At 41.6% G+C, this 24,665-nt stretch overlaps 1 protein-coding gene across 3 annotated transcripts in view; it reads right to left on the bottom strand.

Annotated features, from left to right (window-relative positions):
• Nucleotides 1-24,665, bottom strand: part of ZBTB8OS (zinc finger and BTB domain containing 8 opposite strand) — a 130,274-nt gene that overhangs the window by 8,126 nt on the left and 97,483 nt on the right. Inside the window, exon 9 of one of the 3 annotated variants that reach the window (XR_009565926.2) lies at nt 24,340-24,404. The exons of 1 other annotated variant lie outside the window; for it this stretch is intronic. The gene's annotated coding sequence lies outside the window, so the exon portion shown is untranslated. Of the gene's footprint in view, nt 1-22,853; nt 24,405-24,665 lie in introns of those variants that run through there. One more of the 3 variants, XM_060308414.2, reaches the window with a different exon arrangement.

The following is a 24,665-nucleotide window of genomic DNA, read 5'->3' as shown; positions in this document are numbered from 1 at the left end:
CAGAGTAGGCAGGTATAGTATAACATACTATAGGGACATCATTGAATGGAAATTTCTGGGGATCCTATCAATCACACTTTGATAGGAACCTATATCCACCTGGCAACCACCAAACACTAGGCTCTTGATAATGGTGCCTCTTATTACTGTATCATGTGATGCTACCCTTGCCTGCTTCTGTTGCTCCTGGAAGAGCAATAAGTGAGGACAGCCAGTTATTTATTCAAGGGTTATTCAATAATTATCTATGGAGTCCTTATTATGTGTCAGGCACTGTACCCCTGCTGTACTGTCAAGGGTACATCAATGAACAATTCCTGTCCTCGCAGAACTTGCACTGTGTAATCAGGGGGGCCAACAAACAACACAGTTTGGGGTGTGACAATAGGGGCAAGGACAGGGTGCCCTGAAAGTGCTTGGGTAGAGCAACCAGCCCAGTCTTAAAGCCTCAGAGAAGTCTTTCTTGTCTAAGCTACTGTTGTGGTGGTCCTTCCCGTCCAGTAAACTTCGTGCTTTGGGATACAATTTATAAGCAACTTAAATAGTTTCTGACATTTCCTGCCTTTTCCAAACATGGTGGCTTTGGACATTAACAGTGTTTAAATTACATGCTTTATTCAGGTATATAAAAATATTACAAAAATTCAGAATATCCTAGTCGTTAGAAAATATGCATCAGATGCTGTGGGATTTTGTGTGTGTGTGTGTGGTACGCGGACCTCTCACTGTTGTGGCCTCTCCCATTGCAGAGGACAGGCTCCGGACGCGCAGGCCCAGCAGCCATGGCTCACCGGCCCAGCCGCTCCGCGGCATGTGGGATCCTCCCGGACCGGGGCACGAACTCATGTCACATGCATCGGCAGGCGGACCCTCAACCACTGCGCCACCAGGGAAGCCCAGATGCTGTGGTTTTCTTAATCAAGAAACAACAACAACAGGGACTTCCCTGGCGATCCAGTGGTTGAGACTTCGCCTTCCAATGCAAAGGGGTTCGGGTTCGATATGTGGTCGGGGAGCTAAGATCGCACATGCCTCACATCCAAAAAAACCAAAACATAAAAAAACCCCATAAAACCCCCCAAAAACAGAAGCAATATTGTAACAAATTCAAAAAAGACTTTAAAAATTGTCCACATAAAAAAAAAAGAAAAGAAACAGCAACAAATAATCTACCAACAAATAACTTCTCCACCCCCGGTAATACGTTAGAAGAAAGGTATTGTTACTGTGACAGATGTGGAGGAGCCCTATTGCATATGGATCGGGTCTTGGTTGACCATGTAAACCAGTTAATTCCCAGACCAGATAGATATGGAACAGAACCATTAAATCAAAGGATTTGAGAAATAGAAAGGACTTTGAGGATAGTCTCCTCCAGAGAGATTTTACAGAGAAATGACTAGTTTTTAGTTCCCACACAGCTAGTTAGCATCAGAAACCAGATCCTGTCAGGCCAACGCTGATAACAAACAAACATGTTTGGGCGGGCAGCAAAGACCATCTGTAGACAGCATTTGTTTCCTCGGGTACCCATCAAACTAAAACTACAGAAGAGGAAATGGCTATTTTAGCCTCATGTGGCTTTGTGTGATCCTGGCCTGAATTCTTGTAATGCTTAGACAGGGAGGGGGAAAATCACATGTTGAACATGAGGGAGTTAATTTAATTTCTTTTCCTATAATATCCACATATATATATATATATATATATATATATATATATATATTTTTTTTTTTTTTTTTTTTTCTTTTTTTCCGGTACGCGGTCCTCTCACCGCTGCGGCCTCTCCCGCCGCGGAGCACAGGCTCCGGACGCGCAGGCTCAGCGGCCATGGCTCACGGGCCCAGCCGCTCCGCGGCATGTGGGATCTTCCCGGACCGGGGCACAAACCCGCGTTCTCTGCATCAGCAGGCGGACCCCCAACCACTGCGCCACCAGGGAAGCCCCTATATATTTTTTTTGATTAATTAATTAATTTATTTATTTTTGGCTGTGTTAGGTCTTCGTTTCTGTGCGAGGGCTTTCTCTAGTTGCGATAAGCGGGGGCCACTCTTCATCGCGGTGCGCGGGCCTCTTACTGTTGCGGCCTCTCTTGTTGCGGAGCACAGGCTCCAGACGCGCAGGCTCAGTAGTTGTGACTCACGGGCTTAGCTGCTCTGCGGCATGTGGGATCTTCCAGACTAGGGCTCGAACCCGTGTTGCCTGCACTGGCAGGCGGATTCTCAACCACTGCGCCACCAGGGAAGCCCCCCCACACATATTTGAAACAGCATAACCACCATCAACACACACACACACACACACACACACACACACACACACACACACACACACACACACACACACACACACACACACACACACACACACACACACACGGCAAATTGAAATTTTATTGTCCACTTATCTAATATGTATCAGGTATTTGATATTAATGTATTCACTTTGTAAAAACTTTCAAATTAAAAAATTTACATTATCTTGAAATTACTTTTGCCAACTTCTCTAGCAGATATTTTGAAATATAAATTGGGTATGATTCCGGGAAGGTGACAAGGACAATCATATTTGAAACAAAAACCCACATATTTTTAAGACAGTAACCCATATAATATTATGGTATTGAGTGAAAATGTATTTTAGGTATTTCTTGACTCAGTGGATTTTTACAAAGCTACTGCAAAAGCTATTTTTACTTAAAGTTCTGTGATAATATATAAAAGTTAAAAGATTAGTGACTTGACAATCTAAAAATATGTAGAAGCAGTGATCCTGATTGTTAATGATCTCAAGATTGGGATTAAAATTAATGTAAATCATCTTTAATTTGGTTAAATAAACCTGGGGGTAAAGAGGGAATAATCTCAAACTAAATTTTTGTTTTGATTTATAAAAAGTCAGATTAAGACACCTAGTGACAAATTTAGAATAGGAACAGCCTCCTCTGGGTTCAAGGAAAAGTCTTTTGTTCCTTTATTGCTCATTTTGTCTTCAGAAACAAATGTAATTTAACTATTTTCTGTACCTCCCAGATTTAAAATTGACCCAAATTAGATAACTGCAAGTTTTACAACGGCTAAGGTCAAAATGGTCAAAATAATTTCTTTAGAATGAATGAAATATATTGAGGGTTGAGCTTCTCACATGAATGAGTTAATAATCCTTCATCATTTAAACTTAGTTAACTGGTTTTCTCAGGGCAATTATTTTACATGAAATTTTATGAATATAATATTAGTAAAGAAAAACCTCCCACAAAACAATGAGAGCTATTAAATAGAGCTCTAAACAGAAGCTTCTTCCGTCAGCATCCTTTCCTACCTCTGTCCACTGGTATTGGGACCAATTACTTCCTTATATTAAACAGTTTCCGGGCAGAGTATTCCAAGCCAGGACGTTTTAGATTCTGTGAAAGAAGACTGACCACCCCTTGATGAGTGGGTGATGTGGGATGCAATATAAGCAAAAGCAATGGCAGATAACACAAAAATCAGAAAAGGTGCAGCCTTTCTAAGTGCTTAGGTCTACAGGAATACACTTTCCAACAACTCTTAGAAGAAAAATAGAAACTGACTTATCTTTGGCTACCAAGTTACCAAGTGGATTAGTTCCTCTAACAAAGGCACTTGTCAAAACTATCAGGAAAAAAAAAAAAAAAAAAGACAATGTTGGAAGTGATCCTGACCATTAAAACAATAGCAACTGATACTTTTTTTAAGGAGTGGGAAATTTTCTGCTTTTTAGAACTGAATTGGTCTTGATGTTATAGTGGTTATGTACCAGATCTGTTTATATGATTCAATGTTGTCCCCAAGTGTGTTGCTTTGCCATTTTTACTCTTTATATATAAAGAACTACAAATAAGACAGAATGAAGTAATAAATTGGTGGATATAACCTATATAATTTAGATGTGACTTCTCATTTCTGTTGTTTTGGCATTCCATTTTTAACATAAATCTTTAAGTCGTGTTTTAAATATTATTTCTGCTTAAACAGTTTCAAATATTTATCTTCTGAAGACAGGAAGTTGGTTCAGTTTTAGCAATGTACTGATATAATTTTACATTTTAAAAAATGTTGAGGCAGGTTTATTTAAGATTGGCTGGGCTCACTGCCAGCTCTTGAGAAAAGCATTTACAGCCTATAGATTTTAAAAAGATTCCCTCATAACAATATAGAACTGCTAACACTATATACACTTTCCATCTGTTTGAAGACTCATTTTCACTTAGTAATAAGCAAAAAAAGTTACTGTCTAGAGCAGAGGTTGGGTCAGAACTGCTTGCTGCCTGTTTTTGGCAAATAAAGTTTTCTTAGAACACAAGCTCACCCATTCCTTTCCGTATTGTATATGCCAGCTTTTGCGCTACAGGGGCAAAGTTGAGTGGTTGCAACAGACACCGTTCGTCTACAAAGCTCAAAATATTTACTATCAGAACTTTATAGCTTGCCCACTTGTGATCTAGAATGTTGGATGGGACGTGAGATCTGTTATTCCTTATGTGGAGATGATGGAGATGAGGTAGGTTCCACCAATATGGTGAGCATCACAAGCATTTAAACCAATCTGGGTATGTATGAACCAATCTGTGAACATCACTAGGATTTAAACATGCCTTGTATGTATGAGAGTCAGTGAAAGGGCACAGCTGATGTGTATGAAGTTTTGGGGGGAAGTCGCTGGAAGGATCTGACCAGGAGAAAAGAGAGTGATTTGTCTCAGCTCCAATGAAGTACGCCTGAGCCTTCAGTGTGAGAGCTACAGGCAGAAACTCAGTGAGTATGATTCAAGATCTTGGTGAGATGCTGGGAGCTCAAACTTCACTGCTTTGAACATCTGATGCCAAAGCTTGAGACGGAGTGGGAGGGCAAGAGCACTGACTGCCCTGCACTTCTGTAACTCTGCACTTCCTTGATGTATTCTTAGCACAGCTGTGGCTCACAGGCAGTAGCAAGAGAGGTTAAATCCAGATGGACAGGGAATTCCCTGGCAGTCCAGTGGTCAGGACTCCGCGCTTCCACTGTAGGGGGCACGGGCACTAAGGTCCTGCAAGCTGCGTGGTGTAGCCAAATAAATAAATAAATCCAGCTGGACAGCCTCTAATGGTGAGCACTGGAGGCAGCTGGGATGTCAGCTTTACCAGGCACCCCTGAATTCAGCAGCAGCAGACATCCAAGTGCCCCTCTTTGTCAGGGCACTTTTGGTTTCAAGGAACAGGCACTCAAGCAAGCTTAAGACAATGGTTCTCAAAGTATGGTTCTAGGACCAGCAACATCAGCATCATCCCTAGAAGCATTCTGCTTCAAGCTAAAGTTTGAGAACAGTTTTAAGAGGATTTATTTCAAGAGTAAAATGAGCGACATTATGAGTGTTCTAGGAGAGGAAGTCAGCCCATCACCCAGAATTAGAAAGTCAGGACTGAGGCTGTTATGGTCCTTGTCCGCCTTGCTGTGCCTGTGTGAGGCTCCCCAGCCATTCTCAGACTAGCTTTTTTTCTGCCCATTTATCAATTCTAAATGACTGCCCCAGCCCCTACCTGTCCTTCAGTTAAAATCCTCCAAAGGAAAACACCTCAGTTTCTGCCCAGCAAAGGATGGGTTCCCTTGGGTCACATGGTAACTTGGGCAGAGGAGGGCTCTGGCTGGAGATGAGGGTTGGGGGTCAAGGCGTCAGGGGATATTATTTGGATGTTACTTGGGTGGGTGATGACAGTATGAGAGGCAGAGCCCCTGAGAAGGGGCCTTAGAGAGGGCAACTATATTGACATATATGTCTCCTATACCAAGAAAGTCAAGGCAGACAGGAAATTTGGGCGCATGCCTCATACAGCTCCAAGAATTCCGAGAATCAATGGGAGGAAAGCTGCAGATGGCTGTTGTGTTTTTGATTAGAAGGGGAGCAAAAGCCTATTTAGTTATATACCCAAAAGAATTGAATTTGAAAACAGGTGTTCGAACAAAAACTTGTACGCAAACATTCTTAGCAGTTCTATTCATAATAGGCAAAAGGTGGGAACACCTAAATATCCATCAACTGATGAAAGGATAAAACCAAAATGTGTTGTATGCATACAGCAGAATATTATTCATCCATTAAAAGGAATGAGGTTCTGATACATGCTACAACATGGACAAACCTTGAAAACATTATGCTGAGAGAAGTCACAAAGGATATCGTACTGTATTATTCCATTTATAGAAAATACTAGGCAAACCCATAGGGACAAAAAGCAGAGTAGTGGTTGCCAGCAGCTGGTTGGGGAGGGATATAACCACTCAGATGTAATGGGTGGTTTCCCTTTGAGAGGATGAAAAAGTTCCGGAACTAGATAGTGGTGATGATTGTACAACACTGTGAATATACTTGATGCCACTGAATTGTACTTTAAAATGATAAATTTTATATGCATTTTACAAAAAAAAAAAGTCTATTTAGTAGGACTCCCGTTAGGTATTCCCGGGAGGGCGTCGGGGCAGCCCCGGGACTGGCCCGCGAGCCTCTCTGCTGGCCCAGGCGCGGGCGGAGGCGCCGCGGGCTCTGGCCCTGGGCGGCTGCGGCGGCGGTGGCGGCGGGATGCGGCCCGGGTGCGGCGCCCCCCAGAAGTCCCCGGGGCCCGAGAGCGGCGAAAGGCGCAGAGGCGAGCGGGCACCATTTGCAGCCTCGGGCACAGGGGCGGCGGCACGCCGGCACGCCGGCTCGGAGGGGCTGGAGACGGTCACAAAGGAGACGCCGCCGTCCGGCTCCGAGGACCCGGCCTCGGGGCGGCGGCAAGGCGGGTGGTAGCTGGGCGCACCGGTTCCCGGACTGCGCGACCGCCACGCCCTCCCGGCCCGGCCCGGCCCGGCCCGGCCCGCCTGCGCGCTTCAGAGGGTGTGCGGCACAATGGCCGCGCCCTCCGGGCCGCCCCCGCCGAGCGCCGCGCCCCCCTGGCCGCTCGGCCCAGCTCGGCCGCGGCGCCAGGAAAGGCGGGAAGGCGCGCGGAGCCTCCTGGCGGCGGCGGCGGCGGCGGCGGCGGGAAGGCGGCGCGGAGCCGGTGCCGAGGACTGTAGCCGTTGGGCGCCGAGGACTCCCGGAGGGTCGGCGTCTGGCCGGGCTCAGGCTGCGTGGCGAGTGACGAGCGGCCCGTCGGATGGAGCAGCGGAGGTGGTGGCGGGTGGGAGGACAGGCCAGCTAATCTGTAGCATCTCCCTCTCTTGGTTTTGTGTGTCTCATCTCGACTAGATTCAGGCTATGCGTTTAGGCAGGACTCTCACAGGACTTTCAATGCGTTCTTCTCAAAGCATCACATCAGTGGCCCACTTTGTCAATTTGTTTCATTACTGATGACGTTCATTTTGATCCTTGATTAAAATTATGTCTGCTGAGCTTCTCCACTGTGAAGGTACACTTTTCCCATTTGTAGCGAGATACTTTGAAACTATATACATCACGCATTTCTCATCAAACCGCTAAAATTTTATTCATTAATTTTTCCTTCCAGTTTTTTTTTTTTTTTTTTTTTTTTCCCCGGTACCCGGGCCTCTCACTGTTGTGGCCTCTCCCGTCGCGGAGCACAGGCTCCGGACGCGCAGGCTCAGCGGCCATGGCTCACGGGCCCAGCCGCTCCGCGGCATATGGGATCTTCCCGGACCGGGGCACGAACCCGTGTCCCCTGCATCGGCAGGCGGACTCTCAACCACTGCACCACCAGGGAAGCCCTCCTTCCAGTTTTATTCAGATATAATTGACATACAGCACTGCATAAGTTTAAGGTGTACAGCATAATGATTTGAGTAATATACATCATGAAATGGTTATCACAATAAGTTTAATGAACATCCATCACCTCATATAGATATAAAATTAAAGAAATAGAAAATATATTTTTCTTTGTGATGAGAACTCAGGATTTACTCTCAACAACTTTCATATATAACATACAGCAGTGTTAGTTATATTTATCATGTTGTACATTACATCCCTAGTACTTATAACTGGAAGTTTGTCTGTTTTGACTGCCTTCATCCAATTCCCACCTCCCCCCCACCCCCTCAAACTCCCCCTCCCCTTCCGATAACCGCAAATCTGATCACTTTTTCTGTGAGTTTGTTTGTTTGTTTTTGACATATAATTGACCTACAACACTATGTTAGCTCCTGTTACACAACACAGTGATTAGATATTTCCATACATTTCAAAAATGACCACCAGGATAGGTCTGGTTATGATCTCTCACCACACAAAGGCATTACATAATTATTGCCTGTATTCCCCACACTGTAACTTTCATACCCGTGACTCATTTATTTTGCAACTGGAAGTTTGTACTTCTTAATCTCCCTCAACTATTTATTTTATTAAGTCATATGGACTCATGGATTCCTGCTTATTCATTGGGCTGTAATCTGTTGCAATCATTTATTTTAATACTCAAAGTATCCCAGATTTGGCCAGTGGAAGCCCATTGAAGCCAACTTTTGTGTCCATTTGATGTGTCCCTATAGTTATTTGAACACTTTATTCCTTTCTTACACAAGATGTTCCAGGCTCATCGTGTCCTTTTTTCCTGCCCCAGCCCCAGAATCAGATACTTCTCCAAGGAGCTTTGGTTCTTTTTAGTGGAGAACAGTTATTTAGAAACCAAAATCTGTATGCATGGTGTGTTCCTTGCTTATGAAGAGTTGCTGTTTTCAGGCCCTCTCAGCGGATATTTCCATAGATACACAGATAAACAGAGAGACAGATTGACATACAGACAGGTAAACCCAATTCCAGCCCAACAGCACATAATTCATTCTAATTTTCTCCCTCTTACTGATTTTTGGTGTATGTGCTGTTAAGGGGAATACTACTACATTTATCCTTTCAAAAACTTTTATTTCCATCCTTAAAGTATTCCTATCAATAAAATCTGAAACTACCAAAAACTGCATGGAGGAAAATCAACCATCTTAGCATTAAAATGAAAAACAAAACCCACATTTTGTAAATTTACTTTCAGCTTTTCCTTTATGTGTAAGTGTCCTCTTTAAAGTTATAGGAAATCACACCGTGAATACAATTCTGTACCCTGCTTTTTCATTTAAGTTTGCAGGGATAGGCAAATTACAGCCCACAGGCCAAACCTGACTCACTGCCTGTATTTTTCCATGAACTAAAATTGGTTTTTAAATTTTAAGTGATTGAAACAAAATCAAAAGAGGAATACTATTTTGTGACATGTGAAAATTGGATGAAATTCAAACGTAAGTGTCCATAAATTGTTTCATTGGAGCACGGTCATGCATATTTATTTATAAATTGTCCATGGCTGCTTTTCCCTATGACAGCAGAGCTGAATCATTGTAGAAGAGCTGTGTTGCCCGCAAAGTATAAAATACTATTTGGCCCTTTACAGAAAAGTTTGCTAACCCCTGAAATGTTGTATTTTAATCACATTACTGAATTAGCTGCTAAATCTGTGCTTTGAAGCATTATTTGAGTGACAAAAATAACACTTAGCACATTTTAGGTGCTTAATAAAGGAATTTCTTCCAAATAATTCAGGAAGAGAAGGGAATAGGAGGAAGAAAAGGACGAGGAATAATGGCTGTTAGACTTGTCTCTTTGCAGGTGTTTGCTGAACTTATTATTCCCAACTAGAGGAAAAGATGTCTTTTCACTAGTCATTAAAAGGAAAGATGTCTGTCATCAGTCTTTCATGACTGAAATAATAGCTTCTTAAAGTCCTTTGAAAAAATTATTTGGGCCCCAGATAATCTTGTTGTTACCAAGTTAGTAATATGTCTAATTTTAGCTAGCTTTTCCCCTTAGCTTTGCAGCTTTGGTGAGTTGTAAAAATGTCTTTATAAGACTCACAGATGTAGAGACGAAACTAGTGGTTACCAGCGGGGAGAGGGAAGAGAGGAGGGGCAAGATAGGGGTAGGGGGAAAAAAAGGTGATTATGGGATTATATGAAATCATGTGTGTAAAACTTTTGAAAATGGTAAAGCACTGTAGAGTTTTTGTTTTTGTTTGTTTTTTTTTTTTTTTTGCGGTACGCAGGCCTCTCACTGTTGTGGCCTTTCCCGTTGCGGAGCACAGGCTCCGGACGCTCAGGCTCAGCGGCCATGGCTCACGGGCCCAGCCACTCCGCGGCATGTGGGATCTTCCCGGACCGGGGCACAAACCCGTGTCCCCTGCATCGGCAGGCGGACTCTCAACCACTGTGCTACCAGGGAAGCCCAGCATTGTAGAATTTAAAGAATCTTTCATTCAATTAAAAAAATTAATTAATTCGGGAGATTGGGATTGACATATACACACTACTATATATAAAATAGATAACTAATAAGGACCTACTGTATACCACAGAAACTCTTCTCAATACCCTGTAATGACTTATATGGAAAAAGAATCTAAAAAAGAGTGGATATATGTATATGTATAACTGATTCACTTTGCTGTACAGCAGAAACTAACACAACACTAAATCAACTCTACTCCAATAAAATTTTTTTTTAAAAGTCAAAAAAAGAAAATGGCTCTATAACAGACGTGGGAAGATGGTAGGGAGCTGAAGAGGCCTCTCCTACCTTGTGTCTCCCCCATCTCTAGCCATGTGGTCTGAGCAGGGATAAATGCTGAGACACCTTCTATTTAGATCTCTTTAACTGAAGATCAGCCATGAGTTTATTATTTGTATTATTTATGTCTGTAGTTTTGAAAGTGACATTTAATTTTTTCAGTACTTATATTATTGAGAGGTGGGGTTTTTATACTCTCCTCTTGAATCTGGATGGGCTTATGATGGCTCTACCACGTCGTGTATGGCAGAAGTGATGCTCGGAGACTAGGAAAGGCCATGTGCCTTCCACCTAGCTCTCTTGGAATGCTGGCTCTTGGGACACTCCCTCTAGGTTTGCTGCCCCATGGAAGCCAGCCACCGTGCAGTGAAAAGCCAAGCCATGTGGCGAGGCCATGTACATAGCCTCTCCAGCCCAGGCTCAGCCATGTGAGTGAAGAAGCCGTTTTGGAGTGACTCCTGAAACTAACATTCTAACTCCTAGCTGTCAGCCACCAGTTGAGGCCCGGGATGGGGTGGAGCACGGAAGAGCAGCCCCCACTGTACCCTTTCAGAATTCATAACCCACAGAATCAATATGCCCAATAAAATGGTTCTTTTGTAATTATAATTATTATTATTAGCCATACCGCATGGCTTGTGGGATCTTAGTTCCCAGATCAGGGATTGAACCTGGCCCACAGCAGTGAAAGTGCTGAGTCCTAACCACTGGACCGCCAGGGAAGTTCCAAGTGGTTTTTGTTTTATACCACCAAGTTTGGGATGGATGCTGTACGGCAAAAGTAACTGGAACAATACTGTCTCAATACAGGACCAGTGAAAAGCCATGGAAAGCAAAAGGATAATTAAAGCTAAAGGTCGTTAGTATAACTGAATATTAAATATAGTTCTGAGTTTTCTAGCAGCCAAAAATATAAGCAGAAAGATGGCTAAATGTAATAGTTCTCGTTGTATAATAATAGGAAAATGGCTATTTGTCAGGAGAAAGGTAGTTTTTCTGTCACTAAACTCTAAAAGGAATTTATTAAACAGTTCCCTCTAAAAGGGATATTGAGGGACTTCCCTGGTGACACAATGGTTAAGAATCCACCTGCCAATGCAGAGGACACAGGTTTAAGCCCTCGTCTGGGAAGATCCCACATGCCACGGAGCAACTAAGTCTGTGCGCCACAACTACTGTGCCTGCGCTCTAGAACCCACGAGCCACAACTACTGAGCCCACGCACCTAGAGCCCATGCTCTGCAGCAAGAGAAGACACCGCAGTGAAAAGCCTGCGCACTGCAACGAAGAGTAGCCCCCCCTCACCGCAACTAGAAAAACCTTGCGAGCAGCAATGAAGACCCAACGCAGCCAGAAATAAATAAATAAATAATGAAATAAAATAAAAATAAAAGGGATATTGAAAAAATATTATGGGCAAATTCTTTATCAGCAGTTTTATAGAATTCATAAGCGCTATTTCTAATATGGACCATCAATAAACCTCAAGTACACAACACTAAATAATAAACTCATATTGTCTAAGTGTGTAGCTTGATGCAGAGACAGAGCTCATAAAATCTAGAGGAAAAAAAGCACATTCCTTTGACCCTCTGAGCAACCATACACACCAGGCTTTTGGCAAGGGCTTGTCAGCAGCCAATCATTAAAAGATAACTTTTCTGGTGGATGTCTGGATTGCAGGAATTCTGTGATGTTGAGTGAAGGTCCCTTACACGCTTTAAAACACAAGAAGACAAAGTGGCAAGGTCTACAACACCTCAGCATGAAGGCGGGACTACAGACTGGAGGGAGGGCTGAAGCTTTCTTTAAAAAATAATCTTGAAACACATCGAAACAACTCAATTTTTAAAAAATGAGCAAAAGATTTGAACTACACCAAAGAAGATATATGGATGGCAAATAAGCACATGGAAAGATGGTCAATGGCGTTAGTCATTGGGGAAATACAAATTAAAACCACAATGCGAAGCAAAACCACCACACACCTACTAGAGGCTAAAAACAAAAACAAAACCTGACAATACCAAGCACTGGCGAGGATGTAGAGCACAGGAACTCTCATATGTTGCTGGTGGGAATGAAAAAAGAATACAGCTACTTTGGAAAGAAATGTGGCAGTTTTTAATCAAGTTAAATGCACACCTAGTGTATGCCCTGGAAACCCTCCTAAGTATTTACTCCTAAGAAGTAAATACTTGTAAGTATTTACCCAAGAGAAATGAAAACTTAGGTTCACACAAAAAAATCCAATGTGAATGTTTATAGCAGCTTTTTTGTTTTTCATAAATGTCCCAAGCTGGAAACAATCCAAAAGTTCTTCAACTAGTGAATAGATAAATGGGTGTTACATCTGCACAATGGAATATTACTTAGCAATAAAGAAGGGAGGAACTAGTGTTACATGCAACAACATGGATGAATCTCAAATAAATTATGTGAAGGGAGAGAAATCAGACTCAAAAAACTACCACTTGGGGCGTCCCTGGTGGCGCAGTGGTTGGGGGTCCGCCTACCGATGCAGGGGATGCGGGTTCATGCCCCGGTTCGGGAGGGTCCCGCATGCTGCGGAGCGGCTGGGCCCGTGGGCCATGGCTGCTGGGCCTGCGCGTCCGGAGCCTGTGCTCCGCAGCGGGAGAGGCCACGGCAGTGAGAGGTCCGCGTACCGCAAAACAAAACAAAACAAAAAAACTACCACTTAATGTTTAAAATGGCAAATATTAACCATATATATCTCTCTATATATGGATAGATATCTATCTATCCATATATATAGATAAATATCTATATATCTATCTCACAATTTACAAAAAGACTATGTGCTGTAGGATTTCATTTATATGCCATTCTGGAAAAAGCAAAGCTATAGGGACAGAGAACAGATCAGTGGTTGCCAGGAGATGGGGGGGATGGAAGGGTGTTAACTACTAAGGTTCAGCATAAGGGAGGTTTTTTAGGGGGTGACAGAGAATTGTTCTGCATCTTGATTGTGGTACTAGTTACGTGACTCTATGCCTTTGTCAAAACTCAGAATTGTGCACCAAAAAGGGTGAATTTTACTGTATGTTAATTAAAAAATAAAAAAATTAAATTTCTAGTGGCCACATTTAAAAAGAAAAGAGATTACATAACATTAATGTTAAAATTATTTGTTTAATATATTTTGTTTAACTCATACTCAAAATATTATCATTTCAGCATGTAATCAATGTAAGAGATTATTAATGAGATATTTTACATTCTTCATACTAAGTCTCAGGAATTTGTAGCTTCCACTTACAGGACAACTTAATTTGTAAGGGCCACAGTTCTAGCGCTCAGTAGCCACCTGTGGCTAGAGACTACCATATTGGACAGTACAGGCCTAGATCATGATCTGAAAAAAAGGTAAGCATAAGAAAGTAGGATATTTCCACCGAGTAGAATATACTACTTAAAATGATCAGGCTTAGGGACTTCCCTGGACAGCGGTTAAGAATCTGCCTTCCAAGGCAGGGGATGCAGGTTCGATCCCTGGTCAGGGAATTAAGATCCCACAGGCCACAGAGCAACTAAGCCCACGACTACTGAGCACATGGGCCCCAGTGAGGAGCCAGTGCAGCACAGCCCGCATGCCGCAGCAAAGATCCCGCCTACGGAAACTAAGACCCGACGCAGCCAAAAATAAATAAATAAATAAATATTTAAAAAAACTGATCAGACTTTAAAAAAACCTTAAAACAATCATAGTGAAAAATTATAAAATATTAACTCAAGGGAGTCATATTTTTGCTAATGCAGCCAAACTGGCATCATCTTCAAAGATGACATCACTCTCCCACTTGCATCATCTGCAGTACTCCCTGAAAACATCACTCCCTTTCATGTTGCTTTTGCTCTTGTTTTCTTCTGCTCTCTTATCTCTTCCTCACTCCACACACCCATATACACTTCACCCTGGTGAAAACTTACTTCTCCTTTTAGACCTAGTCCCAGTGGGCTTCCTTTTCTCCCAAATGCCTGCTCCGGGAGGGCAGGAACCATGCCTTGTTCTTTGCAATTCTGATACCAATTCAGATGTGTGGGGTTTCCAGCCCCATCAAGCAATTCTCCACCACCAGCTGGGTATCCTACAATTCAACTCAGTTCTGACACTACCTGGAGATAGAATCAGATCAGTCCTCCAAGATTAAGTTTTTCTTGTCTTGTCATAAAATATGAATTTTATTTCACAATTTCCCCCTGTTGATCATTAATATTTCAATAGAAAGCATTAGGTGATCAAATATTAGGTCCCTTGAAGCTAGGGTGGCTGCTTGCCTGCCCCAGTGTCCATCATGTCCCTCGATGCTGGGTCCTAATAGCCCGGTTTCTCTCTTTTGGTGGTTATACTAGCAGAATGTCTGGCAAGGGCTGACAGCCAATTTTAGGTTGTCTGATAAGGGACTTAAGCCATTAAGCCAATTTTCCTTGCATGTGCATTGTGTATGCCCATTATTTTACAGAGAACGATAGAGGTGATCTGTAGTTTCAAGTTTAGACATCATTATCCTAGTACCAGCTGATGACACACAGCGTGAAAAGCAAGAAACTATCACTTTATAAGTTCCACAAACTGTAATTTAAATTGGTAGTAGGAGCAACAATGTCATTAGCACGGATTTAAACCAAAATCCTCCTGAATCAAATCATTTCCCTAGATTCCCCCTAAACTGGGAAGAGAATTGTTCAGAGCAGAAATTTGACACCTTAGGGGTCATAAGATGAATTAACAAATATTGTGACCAAATGGGCATACCATTGGAAAACTGATAGAAACCAGCATGCCTGCACTAAAGACAGATTGACAGATTGGCAGGGGCTGTTTCCAAAGCTGCTTGTGAGTGACTTTGAGCGCAAGGGAAACCAACTGTGCCTCTCCCTAACCAACCTGGGGAGAGCCAAGGTCATAAACTTGTTCCATAAATCCATTGGGTCCTGTTAGGAGCTACCCAATATTCAATATCTTATAAAAAGGACTATTTATGGCCAGAACCAACATCATTAACTGGCCGGGTAAAGGGGTCTCACTTAGTCATATTGGCGGTAACATTATCTTGCAGGGTGCTAGACTTTCTTTCCCTTAAAATAAAATTTCTCAAGACCATTCAATTAGAGTCTTGGAGAGGTGAAATCCACCAAGGCAACCTGGGTGTACTGGACATAGGTAATTGGCCATAAGCCCAGCAATTGGATTGATTTTTTTAAGACTTTATTATTTAATTTTATTTTCATTATTATTATTATTTTGGCTGCATCAGGTCTTAGTTGTGGCACGCGGGATCTTCGTTGAGGCGTGCAGGATCGTTCTCATTGTGGTGCATGGGCTCTTCCTTGCAGCACGCAGGCTTCTCTCTAGTTGTGGCACGCGGGCTCCAGGGCGCATGGGCTATGTAGATGTGGCACGTGGGTTCCAGAGCGCGTGGGCTCTGTAGTTTGCAGCTCGCGGGCTCTCTAATTGAGGCACGGGAGCTCAGTAGTTGTGGTGTACGGGCTTAGTTGCTCCACGGCATGTGGGATCTTAGTTCCCCAACCAGGGAAGTTTTTAGGATCATCACCCAAACAATGAGATCTGAATACCAGAACTCACTGGCACACCTGAGGAGTACCGAGAAGCCGGTGGGACACAATGCACCCATGCTGGTACCAAGCACCAGTTCTGGGTAGACTCCAGGTGTTCTCTGGTGGGTGTCTCTGATATCCTGCCTTGACTATGCCAAGTACATATCAATGAAAAATTAATCAGTCGATCTAAGAAAGAATTGGGAAATTTTATTCAAGCCAAATTTGAGGATTATAACACAGGAAGAGCATCTCAGGAAGCTCTGAGAACTGTTCCACCCATTAGAAGTCAAGACATAGTTTATATAAGTTTTTTGAGACAGAGGGCTATATATTAAATGACGTATTATTGACAGTTTACATAAGACAGATTTAAGCACCATGTGGGTCCTGGTGGGTCATGTGACCCTTTATAAGATCAAGAAGGAATGGTATCTTTTAAGGAGCTGTCTTGTTGATCCTGGAAGAATGTTGCTATTTATAGTTGAACAGGTATTCCTGCTGATGGAGGAGGTTTGGTCAATGCATAATGCAGATACACAATGCACAGTGAGGGGAGAGGGGAGGCCAAAGGGCAAACAAGAATTTTTATGTTTAAATTTTTCTTGTCTTGCCATAAATTTGAATTTTATTTCACACCTGGAAGGTCTCCAAACCCCGTTCTTTTGGGTTTTTATGGAGGCTTCATTATATAGGTATGATCGATTAGATCATTGGTCTTTGTCAAATGAGTCAATCTCCAGCCTCTCTTCCCTCCCCTGAGGTCAGGGTGGGGTGGGACTAAAAGTTCCAACCCTCTAATCACATGGTTATTTCCCCTGGTAACCAGCCCCCACCTTTAGGTGCTTTCCAAAGTCACCTCATTAAGATAAACTCAGGTGCAGTTGAAAAGGTTTGTTATAAATATCAAGACACTTTTTAGGTCTTATCACTTAGGAAATTCCAATGGTTTTAGGGGCTCTGTGCCAGAAAGAATCACAATATAGCACACACAATATAATGGCCCTCACCATTGTCCTTTCTTCTAATGTTTATTGAGTACCTCTAGGTGCTGGGGATACTGAAGCTGAATCTGGCCTCTGTACCGTGAAACTGTATTAATCTCAGAGACAGAGTTTTGGGTGAAGTAGAAAAGAATAGCTTTATTGCTTTGCCAGGCAAAGGGGGGCACAGCCAGCTAATGCCTTCAAAACTGTGTGTCCCAACCCCAGGTTGGGGGGTGGGAGGGTGTTATGAGGAGTTTTATAGTCAAAGGCTGCGGATAAGGATCAGGGTGCGAGCAGGGCCCACATTCCTTCAATTCAGAGATCATCTGGCACAGGTGATAATGGGTGAACTGTGACCTTCTCTGGAATGAAAAGTGCTTCATCAAATAGTTAACATCTTCCATTTGGTGGGGGTTTTAGTTCTGCAGAAGAGCTCAAAGATATTATTATGTGTATCCTTTGAGGTGGAACCAGGACCCTGCCCCCAAGTCTGCACTATTGTTTCTTGACTGCTCCTCCCTTGTCTCTGCATCCCCTCCCTTCCCTAATTAGCAATTGTTCTAATCTGCCCTTTGGAACTCAGGGAAGGGGACACGAAAAGGCTTTTGTGCCCTGGAGCCCCACAGGGTCCTGCTTGGTTTCAATACCTGGGTGAATGAGACACAGCCCTGTCCGCAAATACCTTGTGGTTGGTGGGGATGACCAACAAATTAAAGAAGCACTTTTGGATAGCCTCATCCACCAGAGGGCAGACAGCAGAAGCAAGAAGAACTGTAATCCTGCAGCCTGTGGGACGAAAACCACATTCACAGAAAGACAGACAAAATGAAAAGGCAGAGGACTATGTACCAGATGAAGGAACAAGATAAAACCCCAGGAAAACAATTAAATGAAGTGGAGATAAGCAACCTTCCAGAAAAAGAATTCAGAATAATGATAGTGAAGATGTCCAGGACTAGGACCTCGGAAAAAGAATGGAAGCAAAGACTGAGAAGATGCAAGAAATGTTTAACAAAGACTTAGAAGAAAGAAAGAAGAAACACCTAGAAGAATTAAAGAACAAATAAACAGAGATGAACAATACAATAACTGAAATGAAAAATGCACTAGAAGGAATCAGTAGCAGAATGACTGAGGCAGAAAAATGGATAAGCGACCTGGAAGACAGAATGGTGGAATTCACTGCCACAGAACAGAATAAAGAAAAAAGAATGAAAAGAAATGAAGACAGCCTAAGAGACCTCTGGGACAACATTAAATGCACCAACATTCACATTATAGGGGCCCCAGAAGGAGGAGAGAGATAAAGGACCCAAGAAAATATTTGAAGAGATTATAGTTCAAAACTTCCCTAACATGGGAAAGGAAATAGCCACCCAAGTCCAGGAAGCACAGAAAGTCCCAGGCAGGATAAACCCAAGGAGAAACATGCCGAGTCACATAGTAATCAAATTGACAAAGATTAAAGACAAAGAAAAATTATTAAAAGCAACAAGGGAAAAACAACAAATAACATACAAGGGAACTCCCATAAGGCTAACAGCTGATTTCTCAGCAGAAATTCTACAAGCCAGAAGGGAGTGGCATGATATACTTAAAGTGATGAAAGGGAAGAAACTACAACCAAGATTACTCTACCCAGCAAGGATCTCATTCAGATTTGACGGAGAAATCAAAAGCTTTACAGACAAGCAAAAGCTACGAGAATTCAGCACCACCAGACCAGCTCTACAACAAATGCTAAAGGAACTTCTCTAAGTGGGAAACACAAGAGAAGAAAAGGACCTACATAAACAAACCCATAACAATTAAGAAAATGGTAATAGGAACATACATGTCGATAATTACCTTAAATGTGAATGGATTAAATGCTCCAACCAAAAGACACAGGCTTGCTGAATGGATACAAAAACAAGACCCATATATATGCTGTCTACAAGAGACCCATTTCAGACCTAGGGACACATACAGACTGAAAGTGAGGGGATGGAAAAAGAATTGCATGCAAATGGAAATCAAAAGAAAGCTGGAGTAGCAATACTCATATCAGGTAAAATAGACTTTAAAATAAAAAATGTGGGCTTCCCTGGTGGCGCAGTGGTTGAGAGTCCGCCTGCTGATGCAGGGGATGCGGGTTTGTGCCCCGGTCCGGGAGGATCCCATATGCCACGGAGCGGCTGGGCCCGTGGGCCATGGCCGCTGAGCCTGCACGTCTGGAGCCTGTGCTCTGCAGCAGGAGAGGCCACAGCAGTGAGAGGCCTGCGTACAGCAAAAAAATAAAATAAAATAAAATAAAGAATGTTACAAGAGACAAAGGACACTACATAACGATCAAGGGATCAATCCAAGAAGAAGATATAACAATTATAAATATATATGCACCCAACATAGGAGCACCTCAATACATAAGGCAACTGCTAACAGCTATAAAAGAAGAAATTGATAGTAACACAATAATAGTGGGGGACTTTAACACCTCACTTACACCAATGGACAGGTCATCCAAACAGAAAATTAATAAGGAAACACAAGCTTTAAATGACACAATAGACCAGATAGATTTAATTGACATTTATAGGACATCCCATCCAAAAACAGCAGATTACACTTTCTTCTCAAATGCACACAGAACATTCTCCAGGATAGATCACATCTTGGGTCACAAATCAAGCCTCGGTAAATTTAAGAAAACTGAAATCATATCAAGCATCTTTTCCGACCACAATGTTATGAAATCAGAAATAAATTACAGGGAGAAAAACGTAAAAAACACAAACACATGGAGGTTTAACAATATGTTACTAAATAACCAAGGGGTCACTGAAGAAATCAGAGAGGAAATCAAAAAATACCTAGAGATAAATGACAATGAAAACACAACGATCCAAAACCTATGGGATGCAGCAGAAACAGTTCTAAGAGGGAAGTTTATAGCAATATAAGCCTACCTCAAGAAACAAGAAAAATCTTAAATAAATAATCTAACCTTACACCTAAAAGAACTAGAAGGAAAGAAATCATAAAGATCAGAGCAGAAATAAATGAAATAGAAACAAAGAAAACAATCATAAAGATCAATAAAACTAAAAGCTGGTTCTTTGAGAAGATAAACAAAATTGATAAACCTTTAGCCAGAACTCATCAAGGAAAAAAAAACACTTTTTTTTTTTGGCTGCACTGCGCAGCTTGTGGGATCTCAGTTCCCTGACTGGGGACAGAACCTCCATCCCCTGCATTGGAAGCCTGGAGTCCCTGTGTCCACTCAACCTCAGCCAGCCATTGGCCGAGCTGTATTTGGGTGGGGGACACTTAAGTGGAGGTCCCTGGGAGAGTGACCACAGATGTTAGACACCCTTCTCTATTTTCCCCTATACCAATATCATAATGTGAGTGCCTCCACAGCAGGGAAAACTCCCCAGTAGTCTCCTCCCCTGGAAACCCCTGCCTGCACCAATCTAAAGAAACAATTCTCCCACAGTAGCAATCCTGGGGCCAGGTCCAAGGGCGAACAGCCTCCTCTTGAGGCCTGAGCCATCAAATGACAATGACATACACCGAAGCCAGCTGTCACAAACCCCAGGGAGCCCCAGATTTGTCACTTATAATATCTTCTGAATTTTGCTTTCAAAGTGGGGAGGAGCAAAGAGGTGAGGCTGCAAGGCTAACTGCCCATACTTTATTTCTAACATCTAAGGAAGAAAGGATGGTTCTAAAGAAGGGAGGAAGTGGTGTTGGTGACAGCACTGGTGGTTGGAAACAGTTTTGATCCCACTTCTCTGCCACAGAATGATTGTGTTTAAACACCTCCTCTTTCTAAATGCAAGTATATTTGTGAAATTTAAACATCATTCTTAAATTGTCATGAGGCATGATAGTAAAATAACCAAACTGACACACAACAGAGTTAGGGGATGAAAGTTTTAATTATGATTGGGAGGAAGAAAAGACAATTATGGTTGGGAGAAGGGCTCGAGGGAGGCAGGAGGATGGGAGAATTATAAAGACAAACTTTGTCTACTTTGTGAGTTTTATTTGAATTCTGCATCAGCTGAATAGATTGTAACTGATTTTTAAAAAAAATTTTACTGTTGACTGATTGGTAGGTGACAAACAAATCTTCTCCTCAGAACAAAATAATTCTTCTCTCCTCCAATTCTCATAGCCTCTCGGTCAACAATGCTTATTCAATGCCTACTATTTGCCAAATCCTGCGTTAGGTTCTAGAGCTTTTGAATCTTTTGCATTTAGCATATTTCATCTTGTATTATGGATAAGGAAAAGTTCATGCATTTAAAAACTACTCCGCAAATAGTGCTGGCTTTTCTCCCCCTGCGTGGTGAGTTCCTATCCTACCTCGGCAAGGACTGAGACTTATTTAGAAAAGGAGCTTGCTGAAAATATTCCAGTCATCTTCGTAGCACTAGTATCTAGCTCAATAACTGATATATAAGAACTGCTTAATAAGTGTTTGTTGAATGACTAAAAGACCTCCCTGTGCTCACCAGCACAGAGCTAAGAGGAGTGATGTGGCAGACATGGAGAGATGTGCCTCTGAGACCTCCCTTAATGAAAGAACTTGCTGAAAGCCTCCAGCTGTTAGTGCCTTTGACTGTTTCAGCTTTCCACAAGCCCAGCCAAAATTTTGGAGTCTTCCACCCAGCAAAGTTCGCTCTGGAGATTCCCAATGGGCTGGCAGAGACTGTCACTACTGAAGTCTTTTTTCAATCCTGCTTCTGCTCCCTTTCCTTCACAGGTGTTACTCCCCATTAATCCTTTTATACTCCCAACTCTAACTCAACATCTACTTCCCAGAAAACCCAACCTGTGACAAGGGACTTTGGTCTTAAACTCACTCACTCTAGACTAGTATGAAAAGCCCACACAATTGTAGCAATAAGCCAAAGTTGATTGACTGCATAGGAGGTAATGACAATAGTAAACATTTTCTTAGTGCTTTTGTACAAGGTTACTTGCCGAAATTATACACTTAAAAATGTTTTAATTTTATATTGGAGTATAGTTGATTTACGATGTTGTATTAGTTTTAGGTGTACAGCAAAGTGATTTAGTTATACATATACAAATATCTATTCTTTTTCAGATTCTTTTCCCAATAGTTTATTACAGAGTATTGAGTAGAGTTCCCTGTGCTATACAGTAGGTCCTTATTGATTATCTATTATATATAGTTGTGTGTAGATGTTAATTTTATTTTTAGTGTAAAAATGAATACTAAAATGGTCAGAAAAGGAAATTTACCTTATTAAGCCTTAATAAAAAAGTTATTCCACTTAAAATTAGTGTTGTAAAATATAATACAAAGCTACAGTAATCAAACCAGTATGGTATTAGTACATCAATGGATAATAGATGAATGGAACAGAATAACACATCCAGAAAAAGATTCTTGAATATATGTAAATTTAATATCTGATAAAAGTGACTTTTTAAACGCATAAGAAAAGGATGACTTATTATATAAATACCATTGGGACAATTGGATAAGTATATTGGAAAAAAAATTAGATCCTATACATCAAAATAGAATTTAGATGGATCAGAGTTCTAAACATAAAAAGACAAAGTTATAAAAGTATTAAAGGAAAGTAAAGCATAATATTTTATAATCTTTATGTGAGAAAATTGTTCCTAAGGAAGACTAGAAAACACAAAGACAATAAAAGAAAAGGATGAACAGGTTTTACTACATCAAAATATTTTGTAGAGTGAAAGATATTACAAGCAAGATTAAAAGATAAGAAAGATTGCAGTCATATATTTGCCAAACATGTAACAGAAAAAGGATTAATAACAATAATACATAAAGAACTCCTTAAGAAAAAGCCCAAATATCTCAATAGGAAAAAAGACAAGAATTTACAGAAGAAGAAAGATAATACCCAATATCATATGAAAAGATGTTCAGCCTTACTGATCAGCAGGGATGAAAATTAAAACAGTAGTTATTCTTAAATTTATTTATTTATTGGCTGCACTTGCGTGGCTTGTGGGATCTTAGTTCCCCAATCAGGGATTGAACCCGGGCCCTCGGCAGTGAAACTTGGAGTCCTAACCACTGGACCACTAGGGAATTTTCCATAGTTATTATTTTTAACCAATCAAATTGTCAGCAATTAAAGTGATTCATAATAATCCAGTTTGATGAAGTTGCAGGAGAATGAGCATCCTGATACACCATTTGTGAGAGGGCAAATTGGTAGCATCTTTTGAAGGGCAATTTGTCAGTACGTCAAAATTTTAAATAGGCATACCCTTTGACCTAGCGATTCTAATTCTAGGGAAACTCTTTTGCAGACACTCAGGCAGGCAATGTGTAAGGGAAGATGGAGGTAAATGGGGAGATCAGAAGCAGACTGGACCCACAAGCAAGAGCTAGCACACCACAGGGATGGAATGGAACCCATGTTAGTTTTCACTGCTTCCATTCTTGCTGATATGGGCATCCTGCAGAAGCCAGAGCCCTTTGTCACAGAGCAAAATATGTGTAACTGGCCCAGGAGTTGGAGAAGCTGAAGGAGGATCCAGGGGAAGGTAGAGAAGTTGCAGGTCCATCTGTTGCTTTACCTCTAAGGAGGTTAGTCAGCAGATCACCAACAAGGTGTATGAACTATACAATGCCTGCTGCTTTCCTTCTGTCCTCCAAATCTCCCTTGTGGCCCACACTAAATGAAATATACAAGAGAGGAAATTCTGGGAAATGTAGTTTAGCCCAACCAAGTTGACACATTACAAATCAGACACATGAGTGGATACATGTCTGTGCATCATTGTTTGTAAGGCATATCTCATTTTATTGCACTTGGCTTTATTGTGCTTCACAGATACTGAGTTTTTAACAAATTGAAGGTCCGCGGCAACCCTGTGTCGAACAAGTCTATTGGTACCATTTTTCCAACAGCATTTGCTCACTTCATGTCTCTGTGTCACATTTTGGCGATTCTCCCAATATTTCAAACTTTTCATTATTACTATATTTGTTAGGGGGATCTTTGATCAGTGATCTTCGATGTTACTACTATGACTTGTTGAAGGCTCAGATGATGGTTAGCAATTTTTAGCAATAAAGTATTTTTAAATTAAAGTATTTCAATTAAGGTATGTACATTTTTTAGACATAATGCTATCACACACTTAGTAAACTATAGTATAGTGTAAATATAACTTTTATATGCACTGGGAAACTTCAAAAATGCATGTGACTCACTTTATTGCAATATTTGCTTTATGGTGGTGGTCTAGAACTGAACCCAAAATATCTCCAAGGTATGCCTGTAATAGGAAAAGTTGAAAATAACTCTAATGTCCATTGATAGGGAATAGTCAAGAAAGTTATGATATATATATACCACGCAATACTATGCAGCCCTTAAAGATAATACCATCACAATGCTATTTCACTACACACCCACCAGAATGTCTAACATGAATAAAACTGACACCACCAAATGTTGGCATGGGTGTGCAGTAACTGGTTCTCACATACTTTGTTTTTGGAGGTGTAAAATGGTATAGCCACTTTGGAAAAAAGAA

The sequence above is a fragment of the Globicephala melas genome, chromosome 1, assembly GCF_963455315.2.
Source record: "Globicephala melas chromosome 1, mGloMel1.2, whole genome shotgun sequence".
In the NCBI taxonomy this organism is placed as follows: domain Eukaryota; kingdom Metazoa; phylum Chordata; class Mammalia; order Artiodactyla; family Delphinidae; genus Globicephala; species Globicephala melas.
The sequence above is the reverse complement of the archived record's forward strand: the minus strand, read 5'-3'. Positions and strand labels throughout refer to the sequence as shown.